Genomic DNA, 16,754 nt, shown 5'->3' on the forward strand with positions numbered 1-16,754 from the left:
TATACACTTAGTAATTCAACCCAAGTTGTCTCAATACCAGACTTCTTAGTTTTGGCCCACGCCATCAAAATATACAAAATAAAACCACCAGTCACTATGATTGTTATTTATAGGGGTGTGTTCAGTATTGAGAAAGTTCTAGATAAGGTGGGAAGGCTGACACCTTGGCTGGGACTCAGAAGAGAGGCACACACAATGTCCATGCCTATTTGAAAATAGAAGAAAAAAAAAGAAAAGCTATTTTTGCATGAAGAAATTATTTGCACATCTAGGTTCTTCCAGCTCTTACAAAGGATCTCTTCCATGCTGGCAGGAAAAGACTTTAGCTTAAAGAGGAAGAAAAAAAAATCTCTGTCCCAGAACTGATAACCAAATAAAATACTGTTATATTTTCTGTCTAATAAGCACAAGAAGTTCCATAACTCCCTTGATTAAGCATATTATCCTTCTTCAGAAAGTCAGCATGATTTATGCAAAAAGTGATTTGGACATACTTTCTCCGGCCATGGAGATTTCATAATTCCTGGTGTATGTCTGGAAAATCTCCCCTCGTCATGAGTCCAAACCAAATTAATGTCTTCCAGAGTGACCTGAGGAATTAATGAGGTTTTTGCTGTCAGTTTTACCCATCCAGGGTCAAGTAAATCATTTGCTGGCTCTTGGGCCGCTGTTTGTCTGCTGCCTCTCTGACTCCACGTTCAATGATAACAACGTTGCAGATGCCTTTGAAATACGGCATCACCGACACTCTCCGTCCATCTGCTGGGACATATTTTAGGCTCTGCTTCTCTTTCTGCTGTAAACTCTGCCTTTAATGGAGTCAGTAATTGCTGATAAATGGGGTATCAATGAAGTCAGTGCACTGGAGGTTTCCCCATTCTTTTCTGCTGATGTTTGCTATTTAAATCTCCTCGGATGTTACTTAAAATTATTGTGTGCCCAGCTCTTTAATTCCCCTACTGGTGTTCCTGGCTGAAGACTTGAGTTATTTTTTCCCTTCTTCTTTTTGGACAAACTAAAGCTGGATGGGAAGAGGCTTTCCTGGGGAGCTTTTTGTTTTTCCTACCAGAAGCAGCTCTCAAACCTGTCAGATCACGTGCACAGAACTGGTAGGAGTCTTTTGGCTTTTTCTGCCCCTCTCCCACCATCCACATGCCCGGACCAGCTTTTTGGTAAACCTAAACTATGAGATTGAAGGTTTCAAAAGTTTGACTGACCTGGTATTTCTTGACTAAAGGTCTAGAGTTTTAGTGTTTGTAGATAATCTCATCACTGTTTTTTTTGGCCTTTGTTTCTTTAGCTGTTTACAAATGAAAATTAAAAGTAAAGGCAAAGATTGCCTCTCTCCATCCTGTTCTCCTCATTTTACTTAATTTTCCATTTTGCCTGAATATATGATTGAGCTGCAGATGCTGATGAGGCAGTCCTGACAAGGGCAGGTGATGTCTCATGTGCATCCTTAGCTACGTGTATGGAGGAACCAGATCTTGCTGCTTCCCACTTAATGTTTCAAAATAGGAAAACCTGCAAACATTACCCACCAACCCTGGGTTTCTGCTACCAGCCTGCCACAGGGATGTAAACAGGCTCCATGAGTCATAAAAGACCGAAGTTTAGTCTGAGTCTCCTTGACCTCCCAGAACCTCGGTTTACTCAGCTATAAAATGGGGATGATCAGAGGCGCCTTACTTACCACATGGGATTTGGAAATGCTGCTATTCTTGCTGCTGACATTTTTGAACACTTATGTGTTAAGTATGAAGCTAAACATCTTTGCTGTTTTATTTCCTTTAACCTTTACAATAGTTCTATAAGGTGAGTACTAAATAATCATATTACCAACAAGAAAATATAGACAGCCATAAAATAATGAGTTTTTTTACATTTTATAGCTCTTACCATTTCCAAAACAATTTTTTTTTCAATCTGAGAGCAGGTACTGTTTATTAACTGACCAGCTTAGAAAAATAATCATGGTAGACACCTTAGTTCAGTCTTCTAATAAGCCTGTTGGTCTAATCTTCCCTGTTGCCAGCATCTCTGCCTTCTACAAAATGGGTGGTCTTTTTCTTCATTCTACCTTGTGGAGAAGATACTTTGAAGGGCCACAGGAAGTTATTTGCTTTTTGAAGCGTTTTCCAACAGTATAGACCTCATGAATCGGATCCTCCATGCAGATGATGCCATATTTACCAAGAGATAGGGCAGTCAAAACGTTATCTGTCAAAGCAATTCGCTTCTTTTTGATTTTGCCACGTTTGTAGATTAGTTCATTTACTGACTTCAGATTTGGGTACCCACATGCCATGTATGGCTCTACAATCCTCAGCATGTTAACTGAAGCCTTGTTGAGCTTCACAAAGGTTCCATTGAAGATTTGATGAAGGTGCAACACCTTTCAGGCCTTTGGGCTCACATCACTGATACCTCTGATCCTGATGACAAACTCCAATTTGGGTTCTGCAGGTACACAGAAGTTGCCAGCTTTCCTTGCCATCCTTGCCATTCGAATTTCAGTTGTGTACATCTGCCTATATTCCTTGCGATAGTGCTTTGCTTTTTCATAGATAAGCTTCCTCCTTGCCTTTCAAAGCATCTTTTGGACAAACTTCTTTCTCAGGCACTTGATCTTCAGCTCTGTGAAATTCCTTTGCTTTTTCTTAAGGGTTCTGGCACAGCAGGAACCACATTCGTCTCTTCTACACCCTCCATGGTTCCAGAAAAAGAGGAAGTATCCAAAACATTTTTGCATATGTTATTTCATCTTTTCCCTTCAAAAACATTGTTAGGTCTTCAGTATTTTCTTCTTTCTCCTTTCCCATCCCCTTTTCCTCCCTCTTCCCCTTCCCCTTCCTTGACAAGGTCTCACTCTGTTGCCCAAGCTGGAGTGCAAGTGTCATGATTATGGCTCACTGCAGCCTCCTAGGCTCAAGAGATCCTCCCACCTCAGCCTCCTGAGCAGCTGGGGACCACAGGCATGTGCCACCACACCCAGCTAATTAGAAAAAAATTTTGGAGTGCAGTGGCGTGAGCCAGGGTCACTGCAACCTCTGCCTCGTGGCTTTAAGTGATTCTCCTGCCTCTGCCTGTTGAGCAGCTGGGATTACAGGCACGTGCCACCATGCCCAGCTAATTTTTGTATTTTTAGTACAGATGAGGTTTTACCATGTTGGCTAGGTTGGTGTCAAACTCCTGGCCTCAAGTGATCCACCTGCCTTGGCCTTCAAAAGTGCTGCGATTACAGGCGTGAGCCATGGTGTCCAGCCTTATGTTCCTTTAATGGGGCTTTAAAAAGAGACTGAGAAGTTTTCTCGAGATCACAAAAACCAGGAAGGGAAGTGTTGCTACTTGAAAGAGACATAATAGCTATAAATATGCTTTAAAAATAGCCAGGTTAATAATATATTTAGATGCCTGCTTGTCTTTGGTCTGATATGATTTGTTAAAAGACTACTGGAAAACAGCCTTACCATCCTCAGATATGAAATTCGACCTGTAAATAAACAGACGGAAAACTATAAACTATTACGAGTAAGCAAGTGATAAGTAAGGAAGGAAGGAGAAGATGTGGAAGAAAATAGTGACTTCAGTGAGGAACTTTAGGGAAGTTGGTAAAACTTGGGTCAGAAGTTGAGAGGACACTTTGATGAACAATTTTGATAAAACTGAAAATGTCAGTGAGCTAAATCTCTAATATTTCTCATCTATTTTTGATTTTGTTCAGCTGGGAAATAACCTCAGAAGTTTTTCGTCCGTGGTTTGTTTTACATTTGTGGGAAATGGGTGTGTGGTATATGTAGCTATTTCAACTTAAAACAAAAAGTACAAGGAAGATGAGAATTAACTCCAGGACACAAAATTGGATGAGGTTCCCCTTTGAACGGTAAAGATTTGCTTCTTTGTTTTTCTAGGTCTGCTCCTCCGTCTTTACCACCCCCAATGCACACTTAAGTCCTGGGTGCTTGCCCATTGCAAAGGACTAACTGGAAAATGTGTGTGGGCCTGTGGGTGTGGTGGGGAGAAGGCAGGTGCAGAAAAAGAGAATGAGATTATTTGACCAGGAACAAGTAGAGTAAGAGTGTACAGTTTAAATAGGAGCCTCAGAAATAATCCTCCCAACCCCTGGCTATTTTCTTTTGTCTCCATAATTTTGCCTTTGAACCATACAGTATGCAGCCTTTTCAGATTAACTTATTTCATTTAATAATGTGGATATAAGCTTCTTTCATGTCTTTTCATGGCTCGCTAACTCTTTTGTTTAGCACTGAGTAATATTCTATTGCTTCACCTACTGAAGGACATCTTAATTCCTTCCAAGCGTTGTTGACTATGAATAAAGCTGCTATAAACACCTGTGTGCAGGTTTTTGTGTAAACATGACTGTAATATTTTAAGGTCATACCTACAGAAGTATAATTAATATACAGTAATAGTCACTCTTTTTAGTGTAGAATTTGCAAAGTTTTGGCGATTTCATCTAATCATGCAGCCAACACCACAATCAAGACAGAGAAGAGTTCCCTCACTTCTCTACATTTCCTCCTATTACTTTTTCATCCATCCCTCTCACCACCCCCAGCCCTTGACAATCACAAGTCGGTTTTCTGTCTGTATACTTTTGCCTTTTCCACATGTTGTATAAATGGAGACATACTGTGTGTGTCTGTGTCTATGTATGTATGTGTATGTATCTCTCTCTCAAAAAAAAAAAAAAAAAGAAAGCCCACAGGATCACCACACTTGGTGAGACTAGAATAGCTGCTCAGCCAGACTTCTCCATGGTGAAGTCCTGAGTTTGAAACTCTCTTAACTGTTACCTGCTAGTGCAAAACCGTTGGCAAATCAAAGGATACTTGAGCCTAAGTTTTCTCATTGGGAATATTGGGGGTGGGGGAGGGTAATACCTAGCTCACAGGACCATGGTGAGTATGAGATGGAATTAAGTATGTGAAAGGGTTTAAAGCATTAGGAGCTGCCAGTATTAATTACTAGCGATCCCCTGTCCAACGTTTCTATATGTGACATCTAAGGGAAAATTAGAATCAAGGACCCCCTTGAAACCAAAAGGAGGCAAGCAAAAGTGTGGAAGACATGGGAAGGACAGACTCATTCTTTATCCTGATGGTGGCAGTGGTAGGGGTGGTGACAGCAGGGGGCACGTGGGTTCTGGCCTGATCCAGTGTGTATTTGGAGTTTGGCAAAGTTTCTTTCCTCACTGGAGTCTTTGTCTTTTCTTTCTACTGGCTGCTTTCCTTCACAAATGCCCCCTACCCACCCACCCCCAAAGCAAGCAGACAACCCCTGAAAATGTAGGGCAGTGGGTAATTTGTTTCTCCAGAATTCAGAGCCAACGTGTTTTACCTTTCAGATCTTAGTGTTTGTCAGCTGAAAGTAAACTGTAGCTTAGCTTTATCTAATTTCCCAACAAGCACTGCAGTATATCATGAAACAGAAATGAAATTAAGTGCTTGGGAATTTCTCATAACCAACTGCAGGCTGCAGCAGGTGCTTCTCCCCTCCCAGCCCACCTCTGGAGAGTTCCCTTGTGGAGATTGCTATGACTTTCCTGTTTGGCAAGGGTCTGTGGTTTTCAAACCATGCAGATTCTGATGGGTCTGGAAGGCCATTAACCTTGTCCTACCTTCAACAATAATCAGTTTTGCCTCCCAAGGTTGTGACAAAGTGGCTAGGAGCTCCAAGGAATGGGATCTCTCAGCTCACCTCACATCAATTAGGGTTTAGTTTGTGAGGCTGCTGGGCAAGAAGACTTTGCATAGCATGGAAAGGAAGAGGCCATGCACTGTGAGAGTAAACTTCTTAGGCTGGCTGAGAGGTGATGGCCACGCACACCATGCCTGGAGAGCTCATCTTTGGGTGCTGTGAGGTATTTAAACAGTCCTCTTTTGCTGTGTCACTGCCGTTATTACTAGACAGAGGGAGTGGCTACTGTGTTGTGATGTGGCTATGCTTTAAAGAGCAAAATCCACATCCCTGAATGTAAGCATGACAGTAGCCAGCTCATAAAACAGGGCCTGGATCAGGCTTTAGCGGTGCCTACACATTGAATGAGTGAATAAACACGTAAATGAATGTGTGAAGTCATCTATGGTCAGTAACCAGGGAGGAAATATGTTTCTGGATTATAAACAGAACCATTGGAAGGGCCCCAGTGGTGAGAAGAGAACCATGATCACCTTGGTTTTAGGTGAGAAGGGTGATGACATTTTGACTTGAAGGATGCTCCTGATGGAAGAAAGGAGACTACATGAGCTTAGCACAGTGATCTGGGGTAGGAGCCAGCAAAGACAGATAGCAGAGGGCCATCGATGCCAAACTAAGTAGTTTGGGCTCTATCCTGAAGGCAAGGAGAGAAGACAGTAAACAGTTTTAAGCCTAAATGTGACATGAATGCAGATGTCTCATCTATCTATCTATCTATCTATCTATCTATCTATCTATCTATCTATCTACCTATCTACCTACCTACCTACCTATCTATCTATCTATTTATCTATCTATCTAGTCTTTCTATGGACTGAAGTGTGTCCTCCAAAATTAATATATTGAAATCCTAACCCCAAAAAGTGACTGTACTTAGAGGTAGGGCTTATAGGAGATAATTAAGATTAAATGAGACCATAAAGCTAGAGTCCTAATCAGATAGGTTTGTCATCCTGATCAGATAGATCTGCCTTGTGAGAAGAGGAAGAGAGATGGGGAGAGCCCTCTCTTTCTTGGAATGCACACACTGAGGCAAGGCCATGGGAGGACATGGTGAGAAGGCAGCTACAGTGCCCTTATCAGACACTAACGCTGCTGGTATCTTGATCTTGGACAGCTTTGAGAACTGTGAGAAATAAGTTTCTGTTGTTTAAGCCCATGGCCTTTTGTTACTGCAGCCCAAGCTGACTAAGATGCAGAAACAAAATGGGAGCGGCCAACTCTCCAGGTCCAGCCAGGATCTGGCAAGGATGGTCATCTGGAATTGTGCCGGGAAATTTAACAGGGGTTGGGGGCAGTGGATTATCTCTCAAAGATGAGGCAGACAGAGCACCTCCCCACAGAAAGTGCAGATGGCTTCAAGTCTGAAGCCTTGGCCTCAGTATGCTCCTAGGGCTCACTAAATCTTTAGGAGGATACATAAAGAAGAGACTCAAATTGTGGGTTGACATGTGCAGGTTGATCCTAGGATTGAGACTCTCCAGATGGGAGTGCCAAGACCCAGGTCAGCACAGGGCATGAATGGCTGCAGTCACAAGTGTGATGAGCAGAAGTGTGGTCAGCCAGCATGGGGCCTGGTGCAGAGGCTGGGCTGGGACTCACCCTGTGTAGGGAAACCCAATATACAGAGGCTATGAACTTGCATTTTCTCTGTATCCTGTCAGCAACCTGTGCAGTGGCAAATACCTAAGAGGTTTACAAGCTATGTAGGAAATGTTTGACAAGAACAGCGATCTGTTGTGACATTGCTTATGCATGTGTAAATTTTTTCCTAATATGTGTAATCTCATTTTGTGGCTATTTAGCCAATTAGGGATTACAAAGATAGGACGTAAGTGTTACCAGACAGCTCATGAAATAATTGATTACTAGCAGGCTTCAATTAAGTGTAAGTTTACACTGTTAAAAGTACAATAACTTGCTGATAGGTGTTGGAAGTATACCCCAACTCTGTCCCATCTGTCCTCATTCAAAGCCCCTTCCTCCCTCTTCCTCCCCCTGTCACAAAGAATGACATAATTTCCTTACCGGTTGTCAGTCCTACATGATCCTCATATGACTGGGCAAATAAACAGTGTCTGCCTCATCATAATGGCTAATAATACCAGGTCTCTTCCAGGAAAGTTTCAAAATAAGAGAACTAGATGAGAAAAGCAATTGCCACATATTTATGGCCTTGAATGTGCTTGTCACCGTGCCATGTCCTCTTACGCATTTCCCCTTTTTTTCCCAATCATCATTGTGTTTTTACTCCATTTATTGAGAGAGTCATTTTGAGGAACAAATGGTTTCATGAAGACACAGGCAGGCCCGGCCTGGTTAACTTTAGCAGGATGGGTCTAACCATAAGAGGCGAGGGTATGAACCAATCCTTGTTCGCTGGACTGAGAAGGAGATGATTTCAGGAAATTAAATCCAACAGGCAGAAAAGATGATAAACTGGTAGGTACCAGGCATAGGGAGAGCCAACAGAAGGTGACAGAGAGTCTAGCCAGGCCAGTGGGACAAGGCTATGGGGATTAACAGACAGGAATCACCAATAGTAAGCAGCATTTATTGAGGCCCCACTGTGCGCTGGGTACTGTTAGATGGTTTCTTTGCAGCATCTGTGACTCTGACATAAAACTGATGCTCTAGCAAATTTAACATCCTTTAATGCACATATTAATCATTCAAAGTAAAGATTTTGATGAATGTGATTGTACAGAACTGAACAAAGCATTGAGGGGTTAAGTCCCAGGCCCACATGGCTACTAAGTGATAAGGCTGTAAGTGAAGTCCAGAGTCTACTCCAAAGGCTGTGCTCTTCCTCAACACAGGCACACACATGCACACACATACACACATACACTTCGGTCAGACAGAAGTTCACTCGTCCAAGTAGCAGCCCAGTTTCCCTGACTCTGTCACTTAACCTCTGGAGGCCTGGAGGGTGATGGTTAGGCTTTGGGACTATTGGAAGCTCAGGCCTTTCCTTAGTGATGTGGAGCAGGAAAAATCTGGTTCTCCAGATATCTTCTACACAAAAGCTGTGGAATAAATGGTGGGCTGAGAAAGGAATAGAGGACTGTGTGGGGCTCAGAAACATGAAGATAATAATATAGGGGATTAGAGGAGAAAGGAAGTAAATCAGGAAAAGAGAAGGGAAAAGAGCGATAGGGTCACAAAGCTAGTGAACGGAAGGAAGGAGGGTTGGAAGTTACGGAGATAATAGGCTACTTAAGTCAGCCTGCAACTTGGTCACAGATGGGACCAACAGCTTCTTGGACTTATGCACCACAAGAAGGCCCCAGGGTCATGTGAGTGTTGGATACCTATCCATCTGTCTGTCTATCTGTCATCTATCTATCTATCTATCTATCTATCTATCTATCTATCTATCTATCTATCCATCCATTTGTCCTATCTATCCATCCATTCATTCATCTATCCATTTATCTATCCATCCATTTATCCTATCTATCTATCTATCTATTTATCTAATCTATCTATCTATCTATCTATCTATCTATCTATCTATCTATCTATCTATTTATCTAATCTATCTATCTATCTATCATCTATCTATCTATCATCTCTGCTATGAACTGAATTGTGTCCACCAAAAATTGATATATTAAAATCTTAACCCTCAATGTATTAGTGTTTGGAGATAAGAGTTTTAGGAGAACATTAAGATTAAAGAAAGTCACTCATGTTCTGAATAGATTATAAATTCAGTTTTCCTGTCTGAAAGGTATGTAGTGGTGTAGGCGGTATGTGTTTAACCAAAAGAAGAAATTGAATTTTCCGCTATTAATGGGAAGTACATAAGAGTTTCTATTTGTGTGTTCATTACCTATGTGGTGTTTCAAATTAGTATTTCTGTTGTAAAAACCTACCACCCTCTTAGGCTTCGTCTTGCTTGAGGACCACTTCCTTCATCTTGAAACTTCTCTGCTCTCTGTGGTTCACACTGCTTGCTGATTCTCTTGCAGCTCTCCGACTTTCTTTTGCAGTTCTTCTAATTCATTTTCATCAGCTCATCCCTTAAAAATTGAGCTCCAGGCCAGGTGCAGTGGCTCAAACCTGTAATCCCAGCAGTTTGGGAGGCCAACGCAGGAAGATCTCTTGAGTCCAGGAGTTGAGACCAGCCTGGGCAAAATAATAAAACCCCATATCTGCAAAAAAATACGAAAATTAGCTGGGCATGGTTGTGCGCATCTGTGGTGCCAGCTACTTGGGAGGCTGAAGTGGGAGGATTACCTCCTGAGCCTGGAGAGGTGGAGGTTGCAGTGAGCCAAGATCATGCCCCTGCACTCCAGCCTAGGCAACAGAATAGGACCCTGACTCAAAAAAAAAAAAAAAAAGGAATTGAGCTCCACCTTTTACTAGGTGGCTATTATGCATAATAAGCAACCCCTAAACTTAGTGGCTTTAGATAATGGCCATTTATTTAGCTAACAGTCAGTAAGTCAGCTGATGTCAGGTGGATACCTCCTCTATCTGTTTCTATCTGTGGCCTGCTACCAAATCAGCTGGAGGCTGGCTGGTTTAGGATAGCTTCAACTGGCATGGCTTGGCTTGACTTGACCCCACATGGTATCTATCCTCCAGGAGGCTAGCCTGATCTTATTTACACAGTGGCAGCATTCTAAGGGAAAGAAAAGGAGTGAACAATGCCCTTGTGACTTGCCCCCCAAAAATTCCAAGGGGAATTTTGTCTAGGCCTGTATTTTCTGATTCCTGATTTAGAACAGAGGATGAGCACATGAACTCCCTGAGAAGTATGTGTATTTCTTACAGAATAATTAGAGGCTTTTCCTATTTGATCATCTATTCTTCCTTGTGCTTTTTTAACCCCCAATCTTGACCCTGCAGGACCCTCCCTTTAGGGTGCCCTCTCTTTCAATTTTTTTCCTCTTTTTGTCTCTGATTATCTTCCCACACCTCAGGACTTTTGCCATCACCTTAAATAGACAGAAAATTCCTCTTGTGACAGGTCCTCTTCCAGGGGTCTAGGATTGGACCTTGCGTAAAGTCATTTCTGTTGCATTGTATGGGAACAAAGCAAGTCACAAGGACAGTCCACATTCAAAGGGTAGGGAAAGACTCTCTTGGTGGGAAGAAAGGGAAAATCACCTTGCGCAGAGGTAAAGGTATGGAAAGGCATGAAGAATTGTGGCCATTTTCCCAAAAAATCTGCCTTGCTAGGATTCTACCCTTGGTTTTCTAATGTTCTCTTTAGATAAATTTGATTAATGTCATAGTGTTCCCCTTATCCCATGTCCCATGATATCACATATTGCCTTCTGTAAAATTTAATTTTCTTCTGTCAAATTTTGAAGACTGCCTGTACTTTTGTCATCACCTTAAATAGAAAATTCTGCAGCAGGGCATGGTATAATTTGTTAAAAGAATTCTGGATTAGAACTAGTGGGAGAGCTGCTACTTTTCTACCAGAACCAGATTCTTCCCTTCTTTAACAGGAGAACTGGTCAGCATTAGCTGGTTATTAGAGTTGCCATGACTTTAACTCTCAACAGGTCTACTTTTTCCCACTTATTAGAGACTACATTTTCCAGCCTCCCTTGTTACATTAATCAGGCCATGTACCTTATTTCTGGCCAATGGGATGTGAGCAGAATAAAAGCCAGCCAAGAAAGGGGTCTTAGCTGCCCTGCCTCTTCTTTTCCCAGGGCTTTTCCCCGGAGAAAGGAACCCCATGAAGAATGGCAGAGTCATCCTGTAAGAGCTGGAGTATCTACTTCTCAATTGTGAAGTAGGAGAAAAACTATAATCTTATTTAACCTTTGAACGTGGGGTCTTCAAAAAGTTCATGGAAAATGCATATTATGAAAAATTACACGAGTCTCATTTTTTTTTTGTACCTAAATAAACTCGTCCTAACTTGTTTGATCAGAATCTAGTTTGAGGCACAAAAGATAAAGCATCTGTTTGAAAAGAGCCCCAATCAGAGCAACATAATTTCTGCTAAAATTGAAGCAAGAACAAACAAATTTATGATGGAGCTTGTGTGGACAAATGATAAAACTGTTGGTGCTTTACAAAAAGTTTATGGGGCCAGTGTCCCGGAAGAATTGGAATTTCATAAATGGATAGTTCATTTTAAGAAGGGATGAGATGATATTGAAGATGAAGCACACAGTGGCAGGCCATCCACATCAGTCTGTGAGGAAAAACTTAATCTTATTCACTCCCTGATTGAAGAGGACTGATGATTAACAGCAGAAACAATAGTCAGCTCCATAGACATCTCAACTGGTTCAGCTTTCTCAATTGTGACTAAAAAATTAAAAAGTTGAGCAAACTTTCCACTCAATGGTTATGAAAACTCTTGTGCCCAGATTAGCTGCAGACCAGAGACGAGCGCTTGACAGAAATTTTAAACAAATGGAGTCAAAATACTGAAGCATTTCTTTGAAGAATTGTAACAGAAGATGAAACACGGCTTGATCAGTATGATCCTGAAGACAAAGCACAATCAAAGCAATGTCTACCAAGAAGTGAAAGTGGTCCAGTCATGGCAGAAGTGGACCAGTTGAGAGTAAAAGTCAGGGCAAAGGTTTTTTTGGATGCTCAAGGCATTTTGTCTGTCGACTTTCTGGAGGGCTAAAGAGCATAATATCTGTTTGTTATGAGGGTGTTCTAAGAAAGTTAGCTACTACTTTAGCAGAAACATTTCTGGGAAAACTTCACTAGAAACCCATTGTCCATGATGGCAATGCTCCTGCTCATTCCTCTCATTAAAAAGGGCAATTTTGTAAAAGTTTCAGTGGGAAATTCTTAGGTATCCACCTCACAGTTCTGAGTTGGCAACTTCTTTTTGTTTCCTAATCTTTGAAAATCTTTAAAGGGCACCCACTTTTTCCTCAGTTAACAATGTGCAAAAAATGTACCGACATGGTTAAATTCCCAGGACTCTCAGTGTTTGTTTTGTTTTTTGAGACTGGGTCTCACTCTGCTGCTCAGGCTGAAGTATAGCCTTGAACTTCTGGGCTCAAGTGATCCTCCTGCCTCAGCTTCCCAAGTAGCTGGGACTATAGGCCACTGTGCCTGAACCCCTCAGTTCTTTAGGGATAGACTGTATGTCCAGTATCACTTACAAAAGTGTCCTGAGCTTGGTGGAGATTATGTTGAGGAATTGATTATATTTTTATCTTTATTTATTTATTTATTATATTTTTATCTTTAAATTCCATTTTTCCATGAGCTTTTCGAAGTCCCCTTTTATTTGTGAGGGCTTGTATTACAGAGCTTAGCTTGTGCCCTAACTAATAGGGTGATGGGAGAGGAGCGTGAATGATGGCAAATGACTATGGAAATGCCAGGCTGGGGTCCCAGTGGCTTGCTGGACTTCAAGGTGGGAGGTGGTACCACTCTTTCCATTTTTTTCTTTCATTTTCCACATTATTTAGCATTTCTTTGTTTTTCTATCTCCCCTTCTCCAAGGCATTTCTCTTCTGTTCTCTTTTTCATTTCACAACATTTCTATAGTGGTGTGGTGGGAAATCTCTTATAAGCTTGATCTTAAGAGAGAAAATTAGCAACCACAATGGAGGTTAATCATATTATATTAGACATCAAGGAGTATGCTTTATTTTGCAAAAATAAGAGTTAAAAATAATATTGTGGGCGTTTGTATACCCTTCATCAAGCTTCTCCTAATGTTAACATCTTTCATTTGGTACATTTATTAAAATTAAAAGCTTATCAATGATATAGTACTATTTGCTAAACTATGCACTTTATTCAGTTTCTCCAATAATGTTCTATTTCTATTCCAGGGTCCAGTCCAGTCTACCATGCTGCATTGAGTTGTCATGTGCCCTTAGTCTCTTCCAATCTGTGATAGCCTCTTGGTTTTTCCTTGTCTTTAATGACCTTGATACTTTTGACACTTTTTGGTTAAGTGTTTTGTTGATTGTTCTTAAATTTACATTTGTCTGATCCTATCTCATGGCTAGGCTGAGATTAGAGATGGTGGAGAAGAATATATCAGAAGTGAAATACCCTGCTCAGTATACCATGCCCAGAGATACATACACACACACATATATATATATACACACACACACACACACACATATACATATATAAACGTATGTATATACATATACATATATAAACACATATATATGTGTGTGTATGTATATGTGTGTGTATATGTATATATATGTTGTGCCCTAACTAATATGGTGATGGGAGAGGAGTGTGAATGATGGCAAATGAGATTAATGATGGTGGAAAAGAGTGTATATATAGTGTGTATATGTATATACACACACATACACACACATATATATGTATACACATATGTATGTATTTAGTGGGAGCATTAGCATTAATCACTTGACACCAGAATTTACTGTACAGTTACTATTTTCACCTTTTCATATTGTATTTGGTAGAAGTAAGTCAGTTAACACCAGCCCAAATTCAAGGGAAGCGGAATTAAACTCTCGGAAGGAAGAGTATCAAAGAATTTGTGGATGTAAGTTAAGACCACCACAGTAATTAATAAATATTTCATGGAGATATTTTGAGGCTCTACACTATCCTGTTTCAGCTTAAAGCTTCTGTCACTAATTTTAGCTGCAGCAATTATTACTATGTTCTAGTAGTGATTTTCTATTTTTCACATTCCTTCTATTTATCATTGACAATCTGTTGTCAGATTTATCCTTTTTTCCATTTATTTATTTACTTAATCACTTATTTATACCAGTACGGGCTTATAGATACTTATTTTATTATTGAGGTTATAATCCAGTACTAGGATTATTTTGCCCCTCAGATTGTTCCAGCTATGTTCATCAGGTGCCTTAAGATAGGCACCTGTGTCCTTTTAAGATATTTGTTTTTATTTTTTATTATTGTGGGTACATAATAGGTGTATATATTTTGGGGGTACATGTGATGTTTTGATATAGGCATAAAATGTATAATGATCAAATAGGGTAGTGGGGGTATCCAGCACCTTAAGCATTTATCATTTTGTGTATGTGTGTGTGTGTGTGTATGTTAGGAACATTCCCATTTCACTCTTTTAGTTGTTTTAAAATATACAATAAATTATTGTTAGCTATAGTCACCCTATTGTGGTATCAGACCCTAGATGGTATTTATTCTATCTAACTGTATTTTTGTATCCATTATCCATCCCTGCTTTTCTCCTCCTCCCTGCTACCCTTCCCAGCCTCTGATAACCATCATTCTACTGTCTATCTCCATGAGATCAATGTTTTTTAGCTCTCACATGAGTGACAACATATATTTTTCTTTTTGTACCTGCCTTATTTCACTTAACCTAATGCCTTCCGGTTCCATCCATGTTGTTGCAAATGACAAGGTTTTATTCTTTTTATTGCTGAATAATAGAATAATACATAATTCCATTGTGTATACATATCACATTTTCTTTATCCATTTATCCATTGATGGACACTAAGGTTGATTCCATAGCCTGGTCATTGTGAATAGTGCTGCAGTAAACATGGGAGTGCAGACAGCTCCTTGATATACTAATTCGAGTATATTCTTTTTGATATATACTTGTGTCCTTTTGATAAGCCCCCATTTTTAATTTTTTTTTGTTAGCACGTCTTTACTTTTTGACACTATTAGAGATCATCCTGTGTTTTCTATGCTCCTGCTCTAGGACCAACCATTTCTGTAAGGATTACTGGTTTCTCTTAGTGGAGAATGATGTTTAGAAATCAATGTCTGGACACTAGGTGTGCTCATTGCTACTGGAGTGTCACTGCTTCTGGCACCTCTGAGCAGACACAGCTCCTAACCCGTGAATACACAGATATTTAGATTTATTTCTGTATCAGTTTATCTCTGAACATATTAAACATGAGTTCATTCTGGTATCTTTGATTCTAATCATATCACGGGACTTATTGTAGATTTCCCTTTGTTGTTTATTTGTAACTTCTTTCACTTACAGTAGAACACCTGGATATTTTAGATTTCCTTATTTGTTCCATCCTAGTATATATGCAAAGTCGTTTCAAAATTGTTTACCTATACCCCTGTGAGAAACAACCAGAGTAGAGTGTTTATGTACAGTTATTCTTGCTTGTAGCTTTACCGTATGCAAACAGTTTTCCAGTGTTTCACAGATAAATTTCCTTTTCCCTTACCTTTTTCAATAATGCTTTGTCATACATTTATAAACAGTTAAATCTATTTGTCATAATTTACATTATATCTGGGCTCTGCTGAATATCTTGGTTGATTTAAAAAAATTGTACGTAGTGAAGTTCACTCTTTGTGTTATACAGTTTTATGGGTTTTGGCAAGTTCATAGAGTCATTTATCTACCACCACAGGACTATAAAGAACAGTTCTAATATCCTAAAATTTCCTTATATGGTTTCTTCGTAGTCAATACCCCCTCTCTACTCCGGTAATCACCGATCTGTTTTCCACTCCTACCGTTTTGCCTTTTCCAGAATGTCATAAGATGGAATAATATAATATGCAGCATTTTGGGACTAGCTTCTTTTGATAAAAATGCACTTAAGATTCACTTAAGTTGTTGTGTCACTCAATAGTTTGTTCCTTTTAATTGATGAGTAGTATCTCATTGTGTGGATATACCACTGTTTATTTTATCCATTCACCTGTTGTAGGACATCTGGTCTGTTTACAGTTTTTTAAATTATGAATAAAACTGAAATAAATATTCACATTCAGGTTTTCATGTGAATGTTTTCAGTTCACCTGAGTAAATACCTAGAATTGGGATTACTATGGGTTGTGTGGTAAGTGTGCATTTAACTATATAAGAAATTGCCAAACTGCTTTCCAAAGTTGCTTTACCATTTTGTATCCCCAGTTAGTAATAAATGACAGTCCCGTTTCTCATTGTCTCCAGCATTTGGAATCCTCATTTAAAAATTTTTATTTTTTGCCATTTTTATAGATGTGTAGTGGTATCTCATTTGGTTTGAATTTGCATTTCCCTAATGATAATTGGGTTGTTTATTTTCTTGTTAGATTTTTTTTTTTTTTTTTTTTTT

General features: G+C 39.9%; 1 pseudogene; it reads right to left on the bottom strand.

Moving 5' to 3' along the window:
• Nucleotides 1-1,927: 1,927 nt before the first annotated feature.
• Nucleotides 1,928-2,752, bottom strand: LOC108302631 (annotated as a pseudogene).
• Nucleotides 2,753-16,754: the final 14,002 nt, after the last annotated feature.

The sequence above is a fragment of the Cebus imitator genome, unplaced genomic scaffold, assembly GCF_001604975.1.
Source record: "Cebus imitator isolate Cc_AM_T3 unplaced genomic scaffold, Cebus_imitator-1.0 Scaffold42, whole genome shotgun sequence".
Taxonomy (NCBI): Eukaryota; Metazoa; Chordata; class Mammalia; order Primates; family Cebidae; genus Cebus; species Cebus imitator.